Source organism: Acipenser ruthenus, chromosome 23 (assembly GCF_902713425.1).
Source record: "Acipenser ruthenus chromosome 23, fAciRut3.2 maternal haplotype, whole genome shotgun sequence".
NCBI classification, from domain to species: domain Eukaryota; kingdom Metazoa; phylum Chordata; class Actinopteri; order Acipenseriformes; family Acipenseridae; genus Acipenser; species Acipenser ruthenus.
The window spans coordinates 10,837,836-10,852,395 of record NC_081211.1 but is presented as its reverse complement, the minus strand read 5'-3'; the positions used below and the strand labels follow the sequence as shown (position 1 = coordinate 10,852,395).

Below are 14,560 nucleotides of genomic sequence, written 5' to 3'. Positions count from 1 at the left end.
TTTTGGAAAAAATGCAAAAAAAAAACCCTTCCCTGGAAGTGAATCAAACCAGGCCACAGAGGTTAGAGCACCGAATGCTAACCACTAGACGACCCGGAATGTTGAGCTATTTGATTTTTTCTTTCTTTATCTTTTTCTTTTTCTTTCTTTCTTTCTTTCTTTCTTTCTTTCTTTCTTTCTTTCTTTCTTTCTTTCTTTCTTTCTTTCTTTCTTTCTTTCTTTCTTTTTTACCCTTTCCCAATTATGGAAAAAATGCAAAAAAAAAACCTTCCCTGGAAGTGAATCAATCCAGTCCACAGCGGTCAGAGCACCGAATGCTAACCACTAGACGACCAGGAATGTTGAGCTGTTTGATTTTTTCTTTCTTTATCTTTTTCTTTTTCTTTCTTTCTTTCTTTCTTTCTTTCTTTCTTTCTTTCTTTCTTTCTTTCTTTTTTACCCTTTCCCAATTTTGGAAAAATGCAAAAAAAAAACCCTTCCCTGGAACTGAATCAAACCAGGCCACAGAGGTTAGAGCACCGAATGCTAACCACTAGACGACCCAGAATGTTGAGCTATTTGATTTTTTCTTTCTTTATCTTTTTCTTTTTCTTTCTTTCTTTCTTTCTTTCTTTCTTTCTTTCTTTCTTTCTTTCTTTCTTTCTTTCTTTCTTTCTTTCTTTCTTTCTTTTTCTTTTTTTTCTTTTTTTATTCTTTCTGTATATCTTTTTTTCTGCCCAAGTAAGCGTTGTTATTTAATGAGCCCGGATAGCTCAGTCGGTAGAGCATCAGACTTTTAATCTGAGGGTCCAGGGTTCAAGTCCCTGTTTGGGCGAGGCTATTTTTTTTAACCTTCCCCACTTTGTTGGAGAAAATGCAAAAAAAAAACCTTCCCTGGAAGTGAATCAAACCAGTCCACAGCGGTCAGAGCACCGAATGCTAACCACTAGACAACCAGGAATGTTGAGCTGTTTGATTTTTTCTTTCTTTATCTTTTTCTTTTTCTTTCTTTCTTTCTTTCTTTCTTTCTTTCTTTCTTTCTTTCTTTTTTACCCTTTCCCAATTTTGGAAAAAATGCAAAAAAAAAACCCTTCCCTGGAAGTGAATCAAACCAGGCCACAGAGGTTAGAGCACCGAATGCTAACCACTAGACGACCTGGAATGTTGAGCTATTTGATTTTTTCTTTCTTTATCTTTTTCTTTTTCTTTCTTTCTTTCTTTCTTTCTTTCTTTCTTTCTTTCTTTCTTTCTTTCTTTCTTTCTTTCTTTCTTTCTTTTTTACCCTTTCCCAATTTTGGAAAAAATGCAAAAAAAAAACCCTTCCCTGGAACTGAATCAAACCAGGCCACAGAGGTAGAGCACCGAATGCTAACCACTAGACGACCCAGAATGTTGAGCTATTTGATTTTTTCTTTCTTTATCTTTCTTTCTTTCTTTCTTTCTTTCTTTCTTTTTTACCCTTTCCCAATTTTGGAAAAAATGCAAAAAAAAAACCCTTCCCTGGAAGTGAATCAAACCAGGCCACAGAGGTTAGAGCACCGAATGCTAACCACTAGACGACCTGGAATGTTGAGCTATTTGATTTTTTCTTTCTTTATCTTTTTCTTTTTCTTTCTTTCTTTCTTTCTTTCTTTCTTTCTTTCTTTCTTTCTTTCTTTCTTTCTTTCTTTCTTTTTTACCCTTTCCCAATTTTGGAAAAATGCAAAAAAAAAACCCTTCCCTGGAACTGAATCAAACCAGGCCACAGAGGTTAGAGCACCGAATGCTAACCACTAGACGACCCAGAATGTTGAGCTATTTGATTTTTTCTTTCTTTATCTTTTTCTTTTTCTTTCTTTCTTTCTTTCTTTCTCTCTTTCTTTCTTTCTTTCTTTCTTTCTTTCTTTCTTTCTTTCTTTCTTTTTTACCCTTTCCCAATTATGGAAAAAATGCAAAAAAAAAACCTTCCCTGGAAGTGAATCAATCCAGTCCACAGCGGTCAGAGCACCGAATGCTAACCACTAGACGACCAGGAATGTTGAGCTGTTTGATTTTTTCTTTCTTTTACTTTTTCTTTTTCTTTCTTTCTTTCTTTCTTTCTTTCTTTCTTTCTTTCTTTCTTTCTTTCTTTCTTTTTTACCCTTTCCCAATTTTGGAAAAATGCAAAAAAAAAACCCTTCCCTGGAACTGAATCAAACCAGGCCACAGAGGTTAGAGCACCGAATGCTAACCACTAGACGACCCAGAATGTTGAGCTATTTGATTTTTTCTTTCTTTATCTTTTTCTTTTTCTTTCTTTCTTTCTTTCTTTCTTTCTTTCTTTCTTTCTTTCTTTCTTTTCTTTTTTTTCTTTTTTTATTCTTTCTGTATATCTTTTTTTCTGCCCAAGTAAGCGTTTTTATTTAATGAGCCCGGATAGCTCAGTCGGTAGAGCATCAGACTTTTAATCTGAGGGTCCAGGGTTCAAGTCCCTGTTTGGGCGAGGCTATTTTTTTTAACCTTCCCCACTTTGTTGGAGAAAATGCAAAAAAAAAACCTTCCCTGGAAGTGAATCAAACCAGTCCACAGCGGTCAGAGCACCGAATGCTAACCACTAGACAACCAGGAATGTTGAGCTGTTTGATTTTTTCTTTCTTTATCTTTTTCTTTTTCTTTCTTTCTTTCTTTCTTTCTTTCTTTCACTTTTTTTTCTTTTTTTATTCTTTCTGTATATCTTTTTTTCTGCCCAAGTAATCATTTTTATTTAATGAGCCCGGATAGCTCAGTCGGTAGAGCATCAGACTCTTAATCTGAGGGTCCAGGGTTCAAGTCCCTGTTTGGGCGAGGCTATTTTTTTTAACCTTCCCCACTTTGTTGGAGAAAATGCAAAAAAAAAACCTTCCCTGGAAGTGAATCAAACCAGTCCACAGCGGTCAGAGCACCAAATGCTAACCACTAGACAACCAGGAATGTTGAGCTGTTTGATTTTTTCTTTCTTTATCTTTTTCTTTTTCTTTCTTTCTTTCTTTCTTTCTTTCTTTCTTTCTTTCTTTCTTTTCTTTTTTTTCTTTTTTTATTCTTTCTGTATATCTTTTTTTCTGCCCAAGTAAGCGTTTTTATTTAATGAGCCCGGATAGCTCAGTCGGTAGAGCATCAAACTTTTAATCTGAGGGTCCAGGGTTCAAGTCCCTGTTTGGGCGAGGCTATTTTTTTTAACCTTCCCCACTTTGTTGGAGAAAATGCAAAAAAAAAACCTTCCCTGGAAGTGAATCAAACCAGTCCACAGCGGTCAGAGCACCGAATGCTAACCACTAGACAACCAGGAATGTTGAGCTGTTTGATTTTTTCTTTCTTTATCTTTTTCTTTTTCTTTCTTTCTTTCTTTCTTTCTTTCTTTTTTACCCTTTCCCAATTTTGGAAAAAATGCAAAAAAAAAACCCTTCCCTGTAACTGAATCAAACCAGGCCACAGAGGTTAGAGCACCGAATGCTAACCACTAGACGACCCAGAATGTTGAGCTATTTGATTTTTTCTTTCTTTATCTTTTTCTTTTTCTTTCTTTCTTTCTTTCTTTCTTTCTTTCTTTCTTTCTTTCTTTCTTTCTTTCTTTCTTTCTTTCTTTCTTTTTCTTTCTTTTCTTTTTTTTCTTTTTTTATTCTTTCTGTATATCTTTTTTTCTGCCCAAGTAAGCGTTTTTATTTAATGAGCCCGGATAGCTCAGTCGGTAGAGCATCAAACTTTTAATCTGAGGGTCCAGGGTTCAAGTCCCTGTTTGGGCGAGGCTATTTTTTTTAACCTTCCCCACTTTGTTGGAGAAAATGCAAAAAAAAAACCTTCCCTGGAAGTGAATCAAACCACTCCACAGCGGTCAGAGCACCGAATGCTAACCACTAGACAACCAGGAATGTTGAGCTGTTTGATTTTTTCTTTCTTTATCTTTTTCTTTTTCTTTCTTTCTTTCTTTCTTTCTTTCTTTCTTTCTTTCTTTCTTTTTTACCCATTCCCAATTTTAAAAAAAATGCAAAAAAAAAAACCCTTCCCTGTAACTGAATCAAACCAGGCCACAGAGGTTAGAGCACCGAATGCTAACCACTAGACGACCCAGAATGTTGAGCTATTTGATTTTTTCTTTCTTTATCTTTTTCTTTTTCTTTCTTTATCTTTTTCTTTTTCTTTCTTTCTTTCTTTCTTTCTTTCTTTCTTTCTTTCTTTCTTTCTTTCTTTTCTTTTTTTTCTTTTTTTATTCTTTCTGTATATCTTTTTTTCTGCCCAAGTAAGCGTTTTTATTTAATGAGCCCGGATAGCTCAGTCGGTAGAGCATCAGACTTTTAATCTGAGGGTCCAGGGTTCAAGTCCCTGTTTGGGCGAGGCTATTTTTTTTAACCTTCCCCACTTTGTTCGAGAAAATGCAAAAAAAAAACCTTCCCTGGAAGTGAATCAAACCAGTCCACAGCGGTCAGAGCACCGAATGCTAACCACTAGACAACCAGGACTGTTGAGCTGTTTGATTTTTTCTTTCTTTATCTTTTTCTCTTTCTTTCTTTCTTTCTTTCTTTCTTTCTTTCTTTCTTTCTTTCTTTCTTTCTTTCTTTCTTTTCTTTTTTTTCTTTTTTTATTCTTTCTGTATATCTTTTTTTCTGCCCAAGTAAGCGTTTTTATTTAATGAGCCCGGATAGCTCAGTCGGTAGAGCATCAGACTTTTAATCTGTGGGTCCAGGGTTCAAGTCCCTGTTTGGGCGAGGTTATTTTTTTTAACCTTCCCCACTTTGTTGGAGAAAATGCAAAAAAAAAACCTTCCCTGGAAGTGAATCAAACCAGTCCACAGCGGTCAGAGCACCGAATGCTAACCACTAGACAACCAGGAATGTTGAGCTGTTTGATTTTTTCTTTCTTTATCTTTTTCTTTTTCTTTCTTTCTTTCTTTCTTTCTTTCTTTCTTTCTTTCTTTCTTTCTTTCTTTCTTTTTTACCCTTTCCCAATTTTGGAAAAAATGCAAAAATAAAACCCTTCCCTGGAAGTGAATCAAACCAGGCCACAGAGGTTAGAGCACCGAATGCTAACCACTAGACGACCCGGAATGTTGAGCTATTTGATTTTTTCTTTCTTTAACTTTTTCTTTTTCTTTCTTTCTTTCTTTCTTTCTTTCTTTCTTTCTTTCTTTCTTTCTTTCTTTCTTTCTTTCTTTTTTACCCTTTCCCAATTTTGGAAAAAATGCAAAAAAAAAACCCTTCCCTGGAAGTGAATCAAACCAGGCCACAGAGGTTAGAGCACCGAATGCTAACCACTAGACGACCCGGAATGTTGAGCTATTTGATTTTTTCTTTCTTTATCTTTTTCTTTTTCTTTCTTTCTTTCTTTCTTTCTTTCTTTCTTTCTTTCTTTCTTTCTTTCTTTCTTTCTTTCTTTCTTTCTTTCTTTCTTTTTTACCCTTTCCCAATTATGGAAAAAATGCAAAAAAAAAACCTTCCCTGGAAGTGAATCAATCCAGTCCACAGCGGTCAGAGCACCGAATGCTAACCACTAGACGACCAGGAATGTTGAGCTATTTGATTTTTTCTTTCTTTATCTTTTTCTTTTTCTTTCTTTCTTTCTTTCTTTCTTTCTTTCTTTCTTTCTTTCTTTCTTTCTTTCTTTTCTTTTTTTTCTTTTTTTATTCTTTCTGTATATCTTTTTTTCTGCCCAAGTAAGCGTTTTTATTTAATGAGCCCGGATGGCTCAGTCGGTAGAGCATCAGACTTTTAATCTGAGGGTCCAGGGTTCAAGTCCCTGTTTGGGCGAGGCTATTTTTTTTAACCTTCCCCACTTTGTTGGAGAAAATGCAAAAAAAAAACCTTCCCTGGAAGTGAATCAAACCAGTCCACAGCGGTCAGAGCACCGAATGCTAACCAATAGACAACCAGGAATGTTGAGCTGTTTGATTTTTTCTTTCTTTATCTTTTTCTTTTTCTTTCTTTCTTTCTTTCTTTCTTTCTTTCTTTCTTTCTTTCTTTTTTACCCTTTCCCAATTTTGGAAAAAATGCAAAAAAAAAACCCTTCCCTGGAAGTGAATCAAACCAGGCCACAGAGGTTAGAGCACCGAATGCTAACCACTAGACGACCTGGAATGTTGAGCTATTTGATTTTTTCTTTCTTTATCTTTTTCTTTTTCTTTCTTTCTTTCTTTCTTTCTTTCTTTCTTTCTTTCTTTCTTTCTTTCTTTCTTTCTTTCTTTCTTTCTTTCTTTTTTACCCTTTCCCAATTTTGGAAAAAATGCAAAAAAAAAACCTTCCCTGGAAGTGAATCAATCCAGTCCACAGCGGTCAGAGCACCGAATGCTAACCACTAGACGACCAGGAATGTTGAGCTGTTTGATTTTTTCTTTCTTTATCTTTTTCTTTTTCTTTCTTTCTTTCTTTCTTTCTTTCTTTCTTTCTTTCTTTCTTTCTTTCTTTCTTTCTTTCTTTCTTTCTTTTTTACCCTTTCCCAATTTTGGAAAAATGCAAAAAAAAAACCCTTCCCTGGAACTGAATCAAACCAGGCCACAGAGGTTAGAGCACCGAATGCTAACCACTAGACGACCCAGAATGTTGAGCTATTTGATTTTTTCTTTCTTTATCTTTTTCTTTTTCTTTCTTTCTTTCTTTCTTTCTTTCTTTCTTTCTTTCTTTCTTTCTTTCTTTCTTTCTTTCTTTCTTTCTTTCTTTCTTTCTTTCTTTCTTTCTTTCTTTCTTTTTCTTTTTTTTCTTTTTTTATTCTTTCTGTATATCTTTTTTTCTGCCCAAGTAAGCGTTGTTATTTAATGAGCCCGGATAGCTCAGTCGGTAGAGCATCAGACTTTTAATCTGAGGGTCCAGGGTTCAAGTCCCTGTTTGGGCGAGGCTATTTTTTTTAACCTTCCCCACTTTGTTGGAGAAAATGCAAAAAAAAAACCTTCCCTGGAAGTGAATCAAACCAGTCCACAGCGGTCAGAGCACCGAATGCTAACCACTAGACAACCAGGAATGTTGAGCTGTTTGATTTTTTCTTTCTTTATCTTTTTCTTTTTCTTTCTTTCTTTCTTTCTTTCTTTCTTTCTTTCTTTCTTTCTTTTTTACCCTTTCCCAATTTTGGAAAAAATGCAAAAAAAAAACCCTTCCCTGGAAGTGAATCAAACCAGGCCACAGAGGTTAGAGCACCGAATGCTAACCACTAGACGACCTGGAATGTTGAGCTATTTGATTTTTTCTTTCTTTAACTTTTTCTTTTTCTTTCTTTCTTTCTTTCTTTCTTTCTTTCTTTCTTTCTTTCTTTCTTTCTTTCTTTTTTACCCTTTCCCAATTTTGGAAAAAATGCAAAAAAAAAACCCTTCCCTGGAACTGAATCAAACCAGGCCACAGAGGTTAGAGCACCGAATGCTAACCACTAGACGACCCAGAATGTTGAGCTATTTGATTTTTTCTTTCTTTATCTTTCTTTCTTTCTTTCTTTCTTTCTTTCTTTCTTTCTTTCTTTCTTTCTTTCTTTCTTTCTTTCTTTCTTTTTTACCCTTTCCCAATTTTGGAAAAAATGCAAAAAAAAAACCCTTCCCTGGAAGTGAATCAAACCAGGCCACAGAGGTTAGAGCACCGAATGCTAACCACTAGACGACCTGGAATGTTGAGCTATTTGATTTTTTCTTTCTTTATCTTTTTCTTTTTCTTTCTTTCTTTCTTTCTTTCTTTCTTTCTTTCTTTCTTTCTTTCTTTCTTTCTTTTTTACCCTTTCCCAATTTTGGAAAAATGCAAAAAAAAAACCCTTCCCTGGAACTGAATCAAACCAGGCCACAGAGGTTAGAGCACCGAATGCTAACCACTAGACGACCCAGAATGTTGAGCTATTTGATTTTTTCTTTCTTTATCTTTTTCTTTTTCTTTCTTTCTTTCTTTCTTTCTCTCTTTCTTTCTTTCTTTCTTTCTTTCTTTCTTTCTTTCTTTCTTTCTTTCTTTTTTACCCTTTCCCAATTATGGAAAAAATGCAAAAAAAAAACCTTCCCTGGAAGTGAATCAATCCAGTCCACAGCGGTCAGAGCACCGAATGCTAACCACTAGACGACCAGGAATGTTGAGCTGTTTGATTTTTTCTTTCTTTTACTTTTTCTTTTTCTTTCTTTCTTTCTTTCTTTCTTTCTTTCTTTCTTTCTTTCTTTTTTACCCTTTCCCAATTTTGGAAAAATGCAAAAAAAAAACCCTTCCCTGGAACTGAATCAAACCAGGCCACAGAGGTTAGAGCACCGAATGCTAACCACTAGACGACCCAGAATGTTGAGCTATTTGATTTTTTCTTTCTTTATCTTTTTCTTTTTCTTTCTTTCTTTCTTTCTTTCTTTCTTTCTTTCTTTCTTTCTTTTCTTTTTTTTCTTTTTTTATTCTTTCTGTATATCTTTTTTTCTGCCCAAGTAAGCGTTTTTATTTTATAAGCCCGGATAGCTCAGTCGGTAGAGCATCAGACTTTTAATCTGAGGGTCCAGGGTTCAAGTCCCTCTTTGGGCGAGGCTATTTTTTTTAACCTTCCCCACTTTGTTGGAGAAAATGCAAAAAAAAAACCTTCCCTGGAAGTGAATCAAACCAGTCCACAGCGGTCAGAGCACCGAATGCTAACCACTAGACAACCAGGAATGTTGAGCTGTTTAATTTTTTCTTTCTTTATCTTTTTCTTTTTCTTTCTTTCTTTCTTTCTTTCTTTCTTTCTTTCTTTCTTTCTTTTTTACCCTTTCCCAATTTTGGAAAAAATGCAAAAAAAAAACCCTTCCCTGGAAGTGAATCAAACCAGGCCACAGAGGTTAGAGCACCGAATGCTAAAAACTAGACGACCCGGAATGTTGAGCTATTTGATTTTTTCTTTCTTTATCTTTTTCTTTTTCTTTCTTTCTTTCTTTCTTTCTTTCTTTCTTTCTTTCTTTCTTTCTTTCTTTCTTTCTTTTTTACCCTTTCCCAATTTTGGAAAAAATGCAAAAAAAAAACCCTTCCCTGGAAGTGAATCAAACCAGGCCACAGAGGTTAGAGCACCGAATGCTAACCACTAGACGACCCAGAATGTTGAGCTATTTGATTTTTTCTTTCTTTATCTTTTTCTTTTTCTTTCTTTCTTTCTTTCTTTCTTTCTTTCTTTCTTTCTTTCTTTCTTTCTTTTCTTTTTTTTCTTTTTTTATTCTTTCTGTATATCTTTTTTTCTGCCCAAGTAAGCGTTTTTATTTTATAAGCCCGGATAGCTCAGTCGGTAGAGCATCAGACTTTTAATCTGAGGGTCCAGGGTTCAAGTCCCTCTTTGGGCGAGGCTATTTTTTTTAACCTTCCCCACTTTGTTGGAGAAAATGCAAAAAAAAAACCTTCCCTGGAAGTGAATCAAACCAGTCCACAGCGGTCAGAGCACCGAATGCTAACCACTAGACAACCAGGAATGTTGAGCTGTTTAATTTTTTCTTTCTTTATCTTTTTCTTTTTCTTTCTTTCTTTCTTTCTTTCTTTCTTTCTTTCTTTCTTTCTTTCTTTCTTTCTTTTTTACCCTTTCCCAATTTTGGAAAAAATGCAAAAAAAAAACCCTTCCCTGGAAGTGAATCAAACCAGGCCACAGAGGTTAGAGCACCGAATGCTAAAAACTAGACGACCCGGAATGTTGAGCTATTTGATTTTTTCTTTCTTTATCTTTTTCTTTTTCTTTCTTTCTTTCTTTCTTTCTTTCTTTCTTTCTTTCTTTCTTTCTTTCTTTCTTTTTTACCCTTTCCCAATTTTGGAAAAAATGCAAAAAAAAAACCCTTCCCTGGAAGTGAATCAAACCAGGCCACAGAGGTTAGAGCACCGAATGCTAACCACTAGACGACCTGGAATGTTGAGCTATTTGATTTTTTCTTTCTTTATCTTTTTCTTTTTCTTTCTTTCTTTCTTTCTTTCTTTCTTTCTTTCTTTCTTTCTTTCTTTCTTTCTTTCTTTCTTTCTTTCTTTCTTTCTTTTTTACCCTTTCCCAATTTTGGAAAAAATGCAAAAAAAAAACCCTTCCCTGGAACTGAATCAAACCAGGCCACAGAGGTTAGAGCACCGAATGCTAACCACTAGACGACCCAGAATGTTGAGCTATTTGATTTTTTCTTTCTTTATCTTTCTTTCTTTCTTTCTTTCTTTCTTTCTTTCTTTCTTTCTTTCTTTCTTTCTTTCTTTCTTTCTTTCTTTCTTTTTTACCCTTTCCCAATTTTGGAAAAAATGCAAAAAAAAAACCCTTCCCTGGAAGTGAATCAAACCAGGCCACAGAGGTTAGAGCACCGAATGCTAACCACTAGACGACCTGGAATGTTGAGCTATTTGATTTTTTCTTTCTTTATCTTTTTCTTTTTCTTTCTTTCTTTCTTTCTTTCTTTCTTTCTTTCTTTCTTTCTTTCTTTCTTTCTTTTTTACCCTTTCCCAATTTTGGAAAAATGCAAAAAAAAAACCCTTCCCTGGAACTGAATCAAACCAGGCCACAGAGGTTAGAGCACCGAATGCTAACCACTAGACGACCCAGAATGTTGAGCTATTTGATTTTTTCTTTCTTTATCTTTTTCTTTTTCTTTCTTTCTTTCTTTCTTTCTTTCTTTCTTTCTTTCTTTCTTTCTTTCTTTCTTTCTTTCTTTCTTTCTTTCTTTCTTTCTTTTTTACCCTTTCCCAATTATGGAAAAAATGCAAAAAAAAAACCTTCCCTGGAAGTGAATCAATCCAGTCCACAGCGGTCAGAGCACCGAATGCTAACCACTAGACGACCAGGAATGTTGAGCTGTTTGATTTTTTCTTTCTTTTACTTTTTCTTTTTCTTTCTTTCTTTCTTTCTTTCTTTCTTTCTTTCTTTCTTTCTTTTTTACCCTTTCCCAATTTTGGAAAAATGCAAAAAAAAAACCCTTCCCTGGAACTGAATCAAACCAGGCCACAGAGGTTAGAGCACCGAATGCTAACCACTAGACGACCCAGAATGTTGAGCTATTTGATTTTTTCTTTCTTTATCTTTTTCTTTTTCTTTCTTTCTTTCTTTCTTTCTTTCTTTCTTTCTTTCTTTCTTTTCTTTTTTTTCTTTTTTTATTCTTTCTGTATATCTTTTTTTCTGCCCAAGTAAGCGTTTTTATTTTATAAGCCCGGATAGCTCAGTCGGTAGAGCATCAGACTTTTAATCTGAGGGTCCAGGGTTCAAGTCCCTCTTTGGGCGAGGCTATTTTTTTTAACCTTCCCCACTTTGTTGGAGAAAATGCAAAAAAAAAACCTTCCCTGGAAGTGAATCAAACCAGTCCACAGCGGTCAGAGCACCGAATGCTAACCACTAGACAACCAGGAATGTTGAGCTGTTTAATTTTTTCTTTCTTTATCTTTTTCTTTTTCTTTCTTTCTTTCTTTCTTTCTTTCTTTCTTTCTTTCTTTCTTTCTTTCTTTCTTTCTTTTTTACCCTTTCCCAATTTTGGAAAAAATGCAAAAAAAAAACCCTTCCCTGGAAGTGAATCAAACCAGGCCACAGAGGTTAGAGCACCGAATGCTAAAAACTAGACGACCCGGAATGTTGAGCTATTTGATTTTTTCTTTCTTTATCTTTTTCTTTTTCTTTCTTTCTTTCTTTCTTTCTTTCTTTCTTTCTTTCTTTCTTTCTTTCTTTCTTTCTTTCTTTCTTTTTTACCCTTTCCCAATTATGGAAAAAATGCAAAAAAAAAACCTTCCCTGGAAGTGAATCAATCCAGTCCACAGCGGTCAGAGCACCGAATGCTAACCACTAGACGACCAGGAATGTTGAGCTATTTGATTTTTTCTTTCTTTATCTTTTTCTTTTTCTTTCTTTCTTTCTTTCTTTCTTTCTTTTCTTTTTTTCTTTTTTTATTCTTTCTGTATATCTTTTTTTCTGCCCAAGTAAGCGTTTTTATTTAATGAGCCCGGATAGCTCAGTCGGTAGAGCATCAGACTTTTAATCTGAGGGTCCAGGGTTCGGGTCCAGGGTTCAAGTCCCTGTTTGGGCGAGGCTATTTTTTTTAACCTTCCCCACTTTGTTGGAGAAAATGCAAAAAAAAAACCTTCCCTGGAAGTGAATCAAACCAGTCCACAGCGGTCAGAGCACCGAATGCTAACCACTAGACAACCAGGAATGTTGAGCTGTTTGATTTTTTCTTTCTTTATCTTTTTCTTTCTTTCTTTCTTTCTTTCTTTCTTTCTTTCTTTCTTTCTTTTTTACCCTTTCCCAATTTTGGAAAAAATGCAAAAAAAAAAACCCTTCCCTGGAAGTGAATCAAACCAGGCCACAGAGGTTAGAGCACCGAATGCTAACCACTAGACGACCCGGAATGTTGAGCTATTTGATTTTTTCTTTCTTTATCTTTTTCTCTTTCTTTCTTTCTTTCTTTCTTTCTTTCTTTCTTTCTTTCTTTCTTTCTTTCTTTCTTTCTTTTTTACCCTTTCCCAATTATGGAAAAAATGCAAAAAAAAAACCTTCCCTGGAAGTGAATCAATCCAGTCCACAGCGGTCAGAGCACCGAATGCTAACCACTAGACGACCCAGAATGTTGAGCTATTTGATTTTTTCTTTCTTTATCTTTTTCTTTTTCTTTTTCTTTCTTTCTTTCTTTCTTTCTTTCTTTCTTTCTTTCTTTTTTTCTTTCTTTCTTTCTTTTCTTTTTTTTCTTTTTTTATTCTTTCTGTATATCTTTTTTTCTGCCCAAGTAAGCGTTTTTATTTAATGAGCCCGGATAGCTCAGTCGGTAGAGCATCAGACTTTTAATCTGAGGGTCCAGGGTTCAAGTTCCTGTTTGGGCGAGGCTATTTTTTTTAACCTTCCCCACTTTGTTGGAGAAAATGCAAAAAAAAAACCTTCCCTGGAAGTGAATCAAACCAGTCCACAGCGGTCAGAGCACCGAATGCTAACCACTAGACAACCAGGAATGTTGAGCTGTTTGATTTTTTCTTTCTTTATCTTTTTCTTTTTCTTTCTTTCTTTCTTTCTTTCTTTCTTTCTTTTTTACCCTTTCCCAATTTTGGAAAAAATGCAAAAAAAAAAACCCTTCCCTGGAACTGAATCACAGAGGTTAGAGCACCGAATGCTAACCACTAGACGACCCAGAATGTTGAGCTATTTGATTTTTTCTTTCTTTATCTTTTTCTTTTTCTTTCTTTCTTTCTTTCTTTCTTTCTTTCTTTCTTTCTTTCTTTCTTTCTTTTTCTTTTCTTTTTTTTCTTTTTTTATTCTTTCTGTATATCTTTTTTTCTGCCCAAGTAAGCATTTTTATTTAATGAGCCCGGATAGCTCAGTCGGTAGAGCATCAGACTTTTAATCTGAGGGTCCAGGGTTCAAGTCCCTGTTTGGGCGAGGCTATCTTTTTTAACCTTCCCCACTTTGTTGGAGAAAATGCAAAAAAAAAAACCCTTCCCTGGAACTGAATCAAACCAGGCCACAGAGGTTAGAGCACCGAATGCTAACCACTAGACAACCGGGAATGTTGAGCTATTTGATTTTTTCTTTCTTTATCTTTTTCTTTTTCTTTCTTTCTTTCTTTCTTTCTTTCTTTCTTTCTTTCTTTCTTTCTTTCTTTCTTTCTTTTTTACCCTTTCCCAATTATGGAAAAAATGCAAAAAAAAAACCTTCCCTGGAAGTGAATCAATCCAGTCCACAGCGGTCAGAGCACCGAATGCTAACCACTAGACGACCAGGAATGTTGAGCTGTTTGATTTTTTCTGTCTTTATCTTTTTCTTTTTCTTTCTTTCTTTCTTTCTTTCTTTCTTTCTTTCTTTCTTTCTTTCTTTCTTTCTTTCTTTTTTACCCTTTCCCAATTTTGGAAAAAATGCAAAAAAAAAACCCTTCCCTGGAACTGAATCAAACCAGGCCACAGAGGTTAGAGCACCGAATGCTAACCACTAGACGACCCAGAATGTTGAGCTATTTGATTTTTTCTTTCTTTATCTTTTTCTTTTTCTTTCTTTCTTTCTTTCTTTCTTTCTTTCTTTCTTTCTTTCTTTCTTTCTTTCTTTCTTTCTTTTCTTTTTTTTCTTTTTTTATTCTTTCTGTATATCTTTTTTTCTGCCCAAGTAAGCATTTTTATTTAATGAGCCCGGATAGCTCAGTCGGTAGAGCATCAGACTTTTAATCTGAGGGTCCAGGGTTCAAGTCCCTGTTTGGGCGAGGCTATCTTTTTTAACCTTCCCCACTTTGTTGGAGAAAATGCAAAAAAAAAACCTTCCCTGGAAGTGAATCAAACCAGTCCACAGCGGTCAGAGCACCGAATGCTAACCACTAGACAACCAGGAATGTTGAGCTGTTTGATTTTTTCTTTCTTTATCTTTTTCTTTTTCTTTCTTTCTTTCTTTCTTTCTTTCTTTCTTTCTTTCTTTCTTTTTTACCCTTTCCCAATTTTGGAAAAAATGCAAAAAAAAAAACCCTTCCCTGGAACTGAATCAAACCAGGCCACAGAGGTTAGAGCACCGAATGCTAACCACTAGACAACCGGGAATGTTGAGCTATTTGATTTTTTCTTTCTTTATCTTTTTCTTTTTCTTTCTTTCTTTCTTTCTTTCTTTCTTTCTTTCTTTCTTTCTTTCTTTCTTTCTTTCTTTCTTTCTTTTTTACCCTTTCCCAATTATGGAAAAAATGCAAAAAAAAAACCTTCCCTGGAAGTGAATCAATCCAGTCCACAGCGGTCAG

General features: G+C 34.9%; 15 non-coding genes across 15 annotated transcripts; all 15 read left to right on the top strand.

The window, feature by feature from the left end:
* The first annotated feature begins 741 nt into the window (after nucleotides 1–741).
* On the top strand, nucleotides 742–814 carry trnak-uuu (transfer RNA lysine (anticodon UUU)). The gene has a single exon. It is a non-coding gene; the product is annotated as a tRNA-Lys (tRNA).
* Nucleotides 815–2,367: 1,553 nt separating this feature from the next.
* trnak-uuu (transfer RNA lysine (anticodon UUU)) lies at nucleotides 2,368–2,440 on the top strand. Its single transcript has one exon. It is a non-coding gene; the product is annotated as a tRNA-Lys (tRNA).
* Nucleotides 2,441–2,708: 268 nt separating this feature from the next.
* trnak-cuu (transfer RNA lysine (anticodon CUU)) lies at nucleotides 2,709–2,781 on the top strand. Its single transcript has one exon. It is a non-coding gene; the product is annotated as a tRNA-Lys (tRNA).
* Nucleotides 2,782–3,064: 283 nt separating this feature from the next.
* trnak-uuu (transfer RNA lysine (anticodon UUU)) lies at nucleotides 3,065–3,137 on the top strand. The gene has a single exon. It is a non-coding gene; the product is annotated as a tRNA-Lys (tRNA).
* Nucleotides 3,138–3,643: 506 nt separating this feature from the next.
* trnak-uuu (transfer RNA lysine (anticodon UUU)) lies at nucleotides 3,644–3,716 on the top strand. The gene has a single exon. It is a non-coding gene; the product is annotated as a tRNA-Lys (tRNA).
* A 515-nt stretch (nucleotides 3,717–4,231) lies between these two features.
* On the top strand, nucleotides 4,232–4,304 carry trnak-uuu (transfer RNA lysine (anticodon UUU)). The gene has a single exon. It is a non-coding gene; the product is annotated as a tRNA-Lys (tRNA).
* Nucleotides 4,305–4,603: 299 nt separating this feature from the next.
* On the top strand, nucleotides 4,604–4,676 carry trnak-uuu (transfer RNA lysine (anticodon UUU)). Its single transcript has one exon. It is a non-coding gene; the product is annotated as a tRNA-Lys (tRNA).
* A 965-nt stretch (nucleotides 4,677–5,641) lies between these two features.
* Nucleotides 5,642–5,714, top strand: trnak-uuu (transfer RNA lysine (anticodon UUU)). Its single transcript has one exon. It is a non-coding gene; the product is annotated as a tRNA-Lys (tRNA).
* A 1,005-nt stretch (nucleotides 5,715–6,719) lies between these two features.
* Nucleotides 6,720–6,792, top strand: trnak-uuu (transfer RNA lysine (anticodon UUU)). The gene has a single exon. It is a non-coding gene; the product is annotated as a tRNA-Lys (tRNA).
* A 1,558-nt stretch (nucleotides 6,793–8,350) lies between these two features.
* On the top strand, nucleotides 8,351–8,423 carry trnak-uuu (transfer RNA lysine (anticodon UUU)). Its single transcript has one exon. It is a non-coding gene; the product is annotated as a tRNA-Lys (tRNA).
* Nucleotides 8,424–9,132: 709 nt separating this feature from the next.
* On the top strand, nucleotides 9,133–9,205 carry trnak-uuu (transfer RNA lysine (anticodon UUU)). The gene has a single exon. It is a non-coding gene; the product is annotated as a tRNA-Lys (tRNA).
* A 1,819-nt stretch (nucleotides 9,206–11,024) lies between these two features.
* Nucleotides 11,025–11,097, top strand: trnak-uuu (transfer RNA lysine (anticodon UUU)). Its single transcript has one exon. It is a non-coding gene; the product is annotated as a tRNA-Lys (tRNA).
* A 1,510-nt stretch (nucleotides 11,098–12,607) lies between these two features.
* Nucleotides 12,608–12,680, top strand: trnak-uuu (transfer RNA lysine (anticodon UUU)). Its single transcript has one exon. It is a non-coding gene; the product is annotated as a tRNA-Lys (tRNA).
* Nucleotides 12,681–13,157: 477 nt separating this feature from the next.
* On the top strand, nucleotides 13,158–13,230 carry trnak-uuu (transfer RNA lysine (anticodon UUU)). Its single transcript has one exon. It is a non-coding gene; the product is annotated as a tRNA-Lys (tRNA).
* Nucleotides 13,231–13,968: 738 nt separating this feature from the next.
* Nucleotides 13,969–14,041, top strand: trnak-uuu (transfer RNA lysine (anticodon UUU)). The gene has a single exon. It is a non-coding gene; the product is annotated as a tRNA-Lys (tRNA).
* Nucleotides 14,042–14,560: the final 519 nt, after the last annotated feature.